At 43.6% G+C, this 7,277-nt stretch overlaps 1 non-coding gene across 1 annotated transcript; it reads right to left on the bottom strand.

Annotated features, from left to right (window-relative positions):
- Positions 1–498: 498 nt before the first annotated feature.
- LOC127691819 (U6 spliceosomal RNA) lies at positions 499–600 on the bottom strand. The gene has a single exon (XR_007979391.1). It is a non-coding gene; the product is annotated as a U6 spliceosomal RNA (small nuclear RNA).
- Positions 601–7,277: the final 6,677 nt, after the last annotated feature.

Here is a 7,277-nt window from a genome sequence, read left to right as displayed (position 1 = left end):
CGTGGTCACTCCTTTTATCAGGTGGCTCATGTTTGTGATCCAAGCATAGTTCTGGCCACCTTGAGCCACAGAGAAAGACCCTTTCTTAAAAAAAAAAATAAGTTAAATAAAGCTTTTTTTGAAAAGCATGTTCTTTTATTGAAAAAGGAAGTAAAAACATTTTATAATAAAATTGAAGATTTACATGGAAAATATTTCTGATAAAATAGAAGAGATATATAGAAAAACATGTTAAAATTGACAATTTTCATGGAAAATTGAAGAATAAAGTTATAGACACAAAAAACATTGCTAAGTTAATTGAAAAAGGAAGTAGAAACATTTTATGATAGAATTGAAGATTTATGTGGAAAATATTTCTGATAAAATTGTAAAAAAATGTAGAGAAACATGTTAAAATTGAAGATTATCATGGAAATTGTTATATAGATATGATAATGGTAGGCATAAAAGTATTCCTAAGTTGATTGAAAGTGGAATTATAAACATTTTCTGAAAAAAAATATGGAACGCTTCATGAATTTGCGTGTCATCCTTGTGCAGAGGCCATGCTAATCTCTGTATCATTCCAATTTTAGTAGTGTGCTGCCGAGGCAAGCACTAAATAAAGTTTTTTAAGTTCATTGCTCTCTTTATTACAATTTTTTCTCCCATACCTCAAAATATATATATTTATGAATGTTTGCCTATATAAATATGTGTATACCATGGTGTTCCTGTTGCCCAAGAAGGTCAAAAGAGAGCCATTGGATCCCTGAAACTAGAGTTCCGGGCAGTTGAGAGCTGCCTTGTACCAGGTATTTAAACTCTTTAGGAAGCCATTTTAATGTGTTTTCCCTTAAGTTGCCTTGTGGTCTATCTTCTGCATCACTGGAAATCTTTAGTAGAAATTTTAAATTCATTTAAATAGAATTTTTAATTAAGTTCAATGAGCTCCCATTGCCTCTATAGCCCTGAATTCTCTCTCTCTCTCTCTCTCTCTCTCTCTCTCTCTCTCTCTCTCTCTCACACACACACACACACACACACACACACACACACACCATGTCAGGCCTTTTCTACCCTCTTGTTCAAAAGATCTTGCAAAGAATACAAAGATGAGATTAGTACTTTTCAGCCACATATTTGTGGAAAAAAACAAAAAACAAAACAAACTTAAAAGGAGCAGGAGATGGAGCCCAGTGGTAGAATGCTTGGGGAGCAGTCTGCAGCACACACACACACACACACACACACACACATACACACACACACACACACACTGAAGAATACCTTTCTCTGTTTTATTGTTGATGTTCTTTCTTAAGGTTCAGGATAGGCCTAAGAAAAGAGAAACAAAGCTGGAATACTGAAATAAAATCTGACCACACACCCCTACTTGTTAGCTGCAGTCTAAAGTTTCTGAACCTTTCAGGCATCTGTCAGTTTCCATGGCAATAAATGAGAGAACCGATGAATTCTTTCCAAGGTCATTTTTCCAGCTGTCAGTTTCTACAGCATTAAGTAATGTTTACACTGCAAGTGCGAGCACTAAATGAAAAGTTCATATGTATGTGTGTACATGTGCATATGCATACATGTACACACACACACACAAAGCCCTACCTTGATTTCTCTATTCGTAACATTTTCAAATCCACTGTCATTAATCATAAAATGAATGAAGGCGTGTAAATAAATGAATGAAGAGGGTAAATAAAAAAGTAAAATGGAAAAATCCTCCCTCTGGAACCAGAGGAGCCTCTCCTCCCTGAGACCTGCTCGTAAGATACCTAGAACCCAGCAGGCAGCACCCTGTCAGGCACCAGCAAGGCACCAGATCTCAGCCCAGACTGTATGCCAGGGAGGCCCGAGAGCCCCCTGGTGGACAAAGGTGTTCTTGCCACCTTCTTCACAGCCAGAAGACAAAGGGGGATGGAACTCTCCAGAAGCCCAGTGGGGACACCTGAGAAACTCAACCAGGGGCCAGTCCTAGGGGAACAGGCTTGCCTCCACTGGAAAAGCAGTCTTTTTGCCATTTGAGGAACATCATTGCCTCACATTTTAAATGTGTACCTCAAAAAAAACAAAAAAAAAAGCTAAAATGAATTCCAAACAGGGTGGTGGTGTTGAGGGACTCAGACTATTACCAGATTTTGGTCACTCCTAGCAGAAGTAATTTTATAAATTTCGAATAACTAAAAATTAATTTGCCGCCCACAAGGCTCTCTTTTTTTTTCTCCTTTGAATTTCATTATACATCATTTGCACTGTCAAAACACATCTCAAAAAGACATCACTGGTATCTGGTGGCAGAGCAGCAAGGGATGGCGCTGTTTTGACAGGCTGTTAATGGGAAGGCTGCAGCTACTCCGAGTTACTGAACAGACAATCTTCATGTGCATCTATACGCCTATTCATTAATGCAAACAGTAAATACTGGCTCAGATCCTAGTGGGACCGTCACAGCCTAGACGCTCAAATCTCCTCACCCTTCTGAAGCCCATTTCCCACTTATCCCAGCTAAATCTCTTGCAGATAGAACGGTGGCCAGGGGGCACCAGGAGGAGACTGTATGTTGGTCTCGAACTGGGAAGAAGTGGGGCTGTGTTTCCCTTCCTCTCTGTTTTCCTGCTCCTTTCATTTCACCACCAACAGCAGCTCCAGTTCCCTATGCAGAGGCCCTAACCAAGTGGACAGCCAACACTCTGCTGCAGAGTGTGGCATTAAGGAGAAAGAAAAGGTTGAATCTTCACTCCAGTACACACACACACACACACACACACACACACACACAAGCAAACAAGCTCTGCCTCACCTTCAAACTCCAGTTTCATTAGGTCTACACTGCCAAAGCTGTGACTCACTTACTGTGGGTTATATGTGACAAATGAAGCAAGCCAGAGGGGGGGGGGCTGGGGAGTTTGGGTCATGCTTGAGAACTTGACCTGAGCACCCTGCTAAAGTGAGCCTTAATACCCCAAAGCAGCTACTACATGTCATGAATTAGTTTATATCCTCCACAGAATGGTACTATGAAGCATTCTGGAGGTAATTGAGAACATAGTCACCTGAATTATACTCTTTAATCTGAATGTGTTCCCAGAAACTGTTGAGAGGGTTGGCCCAACACTGGTTAAACCTGTGTAATTCAGAGGATGGAACACAAAGGATCAGATTCATATAAGCATTGTTGTTTTGTGAACTTGTGCTGTGTGTGAAAGTTCCCGGAAGACAGAACCGTCCACAGAACCATCTGCAAAGCCCATTAACCAATTAGAAATTCAGTGGTTGTGGAAAGAATAGAATGTCACAAGTCCAGACACAAATTATCTTGGGCCACCTTTAGTCCTCTTAATAGCTGTGTATTGATCTCTTCTGCGTGTGAGTTAACATCTTTGTGGATAGTAGGTAAATTTGGGGAATATATAGCAGATACCCAGCTCCCACCCACCAAAAGGCCAACAACGCCAGCAGATAGCTCTGAGGCATATAAGAGAGATTTCACCATTTGGCTTTAATCTGCGTGTTTTTCCTGTGTCTATGTACACACACTATGTACATGCCTGGTGCCTGCAGAGGCCTGTAACAGGCATGGAATCCTTCAACTGGAGGTACAGTTACACTATGTGAGTGAGTGCTGAGTACCAGACCTGGGTTCTTTGCAAGAGGAGTAAATGCTCGTAACCACTAAGCCATCTCTCCAGCTACTCCACCAATGTATTTTTAAGTGCTTTAATTATTATTACTTTGTTCTGTTACTATAAAAATTTAAAAAAAAAAAAAACCTCTGTCAAACATTGGAACATGGGACTTGAACTGACCTAAATCTGTGTTCCCAAACTATGATCACTCATATTTGGGTCCAGAATAAACTGTTATCCCCTTGTGGAGAGAACTATGTTTGAGCATTGGACTTTGTGAATTTATTAAGCTTCCTCACAGAGCATGGGTGAGGGTTTACGTACAGGAATGTGAGTGACCCCAAAGTTCTACACCCTCAGGGATGTCAAGCTCATGAAAGTTGCACCAGAGGACCCCGCTTAGCCACTTCCCACACTCTCAACAGCTCTGGGGATCACGTGCAGCTCCAGGGCACAAGAGGAGAGATGGCTGGATGAACAGCCCAGTAAGAATCCCAAGACTTTCCTCTCCTTGCAACCAAGAGATATCAATAGCTCCACTATTCTTCCCATGGCCATAGACCTAATGCCTCTGCATTGCTCCACTTGATTTCTTGTACCCAGTCTAGGTAATTCCTACTCTAATGTGGCCATTGCTGAGATAAGGTGTGCCCTATTCTAAATTACACCATGTTGTGTAAGACGATAGTTTTCCAGGCTATGCTTTGCCTAATAGATTCCATTTCACAAGTAAGTTGGTGAGGCTTGGTTTGGTTTGGTTGGTTGGTTTTGGAGGTTTGTTTTGGGTTTTATTTTGTTTTGTTTTTTGGCTTTTTGAGACAGGGTAGGGTTTGTTTGGTGGTTTAGTTTGGTTGTTTTGGGGGGGTTGTTTTGGGTTTTATTTTGTTTTGTTTTTCGTTTGTTTGTTTGTTTTTTGTTTTTTGTTTTGTTTTGTTTTTTTTTATACAGGGTGTCTCTGTATAACCCTGGCTGTCCTGGAACTATATAGACCAGGCTGGCCTTGAACTCGAGAGATTTCCCCTGCCTCTGCCTCCTGAGTACTGAGATTAAAGGAACACACCACCACCATGCCCAGCACAATTTTTTTTACACAAGCAATGTTTTTACTCCATTTGGAGGCTGGGGGATGATTATGCATCGTGCAGGAGATCTGCCCAAATGCCACCATCTGTCTGGCACCTCCTGTGCAGCACAGACTGATGAACTGCTTGAGAGGGTAGCGAGGCAGCTGCCTTATAGATGTATTGGGGTTGACTAAAACTGGAGCACACAAAAATCGCACCAGGAAAACCATTTGATTCGCCAGACCTAGAGAAAGGTATAACTCCTTCACTTGAAACAGACACACACACACACACACACACACACACACACAGTGGTAGATACCTAGACCAGCTGGCTTTTATGACAATTGGACACAAGCTAGAATCATCTGAGAGGACAGAACCTCAACTGAGAGAATACCTTCTTAAAATTGGGCTGCAGCAAACTTGAGACCAGGCTGTGGCAAACCTGTGGAGTGTTTTCTTAATTGGTGACTGATATGGAAGGTTCCAGCCCATTATGGGTGGTGCCATCCCTGGGCTGCTGGTCCTGGGTTTTATAAGAAAGTAGACTGAGCAAGCCATGGGGAGCAAGGCAGTTAGCAGCACCCTCTACTTCGAGAGTCAGGAGCTAACAAAACGTTAGCAAGGACCTATGCAGCAGGGAACGGCCCCATCTCTCGTATGAACCGCGTCTTTGGGGAAGAGAGCTGAGAAAGGTGACATGGATGAGCAGCACCGCTGTATTTACCTCTCTCTCTCAGCCATTTCCCATCAGCCCTCTCTCCCCTGTATCCTGAGGAGCTGAGGTAACCATGTACCTCCCCACTCTCAGTGCCTGTTCAAGCTATTAGAACCTTCCCAAGGCCTAGGGGGACAGAGCTGTGCTCCAGCCTGTGTCACCTGTCACTCAGGCTGGCTCCTGATCTGTCGTGTCTGGGACAGTGCTGTGGCTAGGACAGCAGCACCTTCACAAGCCATCCCAGGCTGCTGGGAGAGCCCTGCATGAGGTGAATAATTTCCATCTTCAGCATGTCTTTTCTCAAAAAAAGAAAGAAAGAAAGAAAGAAAGAAAGAAAGAAAGAAAGAAAGAAAGAAAGAAAGAAAGAAAGAAAGAAAGAAAGGAAGGAAGGAAGGAAGGAAGGAAGGAAGGAAGGAAGGAAGGAAGGAAGGAAGGAAGGAAGGAAGGAAGGAAGGAAGGAAGAAAGGAAGAAAGGAAGAAAGGAAGAAAGGAAAGAAGAAAAGGAAAGAAGAGAAGAGAAAAAGAAAAAGAAAAGCTTACTGGGCACACGGCTACCCTCTCCTGAAACAAGCTTAGTTAGTCTTTTGACTGCTAAAGGGTTTAGTTCTTTAACCTGGGTCCCCAGCTTGTGCAGCAAACACTTTTAACAAATGAAGAACCTCCTCAGCCCCACACCGGCTCTGTTTTATCAGTTCTGCCAGCTGTGAACTATTCTTTGGGCTTTAAAGTCTTCCGGAAGCTTGCCAGCATGGCGGAGGGCTTTTTGTCAGCTCTTCCTTAGGGCCTCCAGGTCACAGAAGTCCTGAGGTATCTGCCTTCAAATAACTGACAAGCCCCTTGTCCGTCTTGCCGGTCCCCTCTCCTTTTGACTGTTTTAGCACTTTTAGAACCTGATTCATAGGCTGTTCTAAGTCAGTTGGAGCCATCAAAGTTTCTCCTACATCATAAACATCTTGGACGAAGCTTTAAAACCCCATACCAGCTCTTCTGAGGCCCTGGCTCAATTTTCAATCCTCCGGTAAGCACAGTCCTATCCGGCAAAACAAACAAAACAAAACAAACAAAGCAAAAAACGAAAAAGAAAACAAAACTGGAGGTCAAACAGTGCCTTTCTTGCGTCTGATTCGCTCAGTAGCACCTGTCCTTCCCATATTGTTCCAATCTGGTAGTCACATGACCTGCTGAAAGCCAAGCTCTCCACTGCCATGAATGAGCCAATCTTAACAAACAGGAGCATGCCTCTGAGGCCATTCCACCACGAAGGTCCCCGACCCCTCAGAGTCAACTCTCCTACAAGTCCATTTCCTGAAGCCAGCACCACAAACGCCATTCCTGAGCACCCACTTTAACCACTAAGATGGCCACTCCACACCCAAACTCCAGTCCTTTGAGGAAGCCCTCCCCCACCCGGAAGATAAGCGCCTCTCACCAGCCTCTCTGGTTTGTTCTGAAACGACCCTGAGCTCAAGGTACTTAAGCAACCTCTGCTTTGTTTTCTTCTTACACAATCCCCAGGGACAGAGTTCCCTAGCATTACAAACTGTTCTGCCTTTGTCTGGAAGAGGCATAAGTTGTTACTTTAGTTAAGCCAGGCGGGGAGAGTCTTTTCACTTGTTTAAAAGTCCTTCCCAGCCCAAGCAGTTAACACACTTGCTATCAGACTTTCCCACACTGAGCCCCAGTTAAGTTCCCCTCTTCCTTTCTGAGCCCGCCCCCCCCCCCGCCATTTTCTTGCGGGGTGGGGACCCAGATAGGCTTCTAGACCGGGTTTCTCTGTGTAGCCTTTGCTATCCTGGAACACACCAGTCTGGTCTAGAACTCCGAGAGCCTCCTGCTAAGTGCTAAGATGAAAGGCATGTCCCACCACGT

Source organism: Apodemus sylvaticus, chromosome 8, assembly GCF_947179515.1.
Source record: "Apodemus sylvaticus chromosome 8, mApoSyl1.1, whole genome shotgun sequence".
NCBI lineage: Eukaryota > Metazoa > Chordata > Mammalia > Rodentia > Muridae > Apodemus > Apodemus sylvaticus.
The sequence above is the reverse complement of the archived record's forward strand: the minus strand, read 5'-3'. Positions and strand labels throughout refer to the sequence as shown.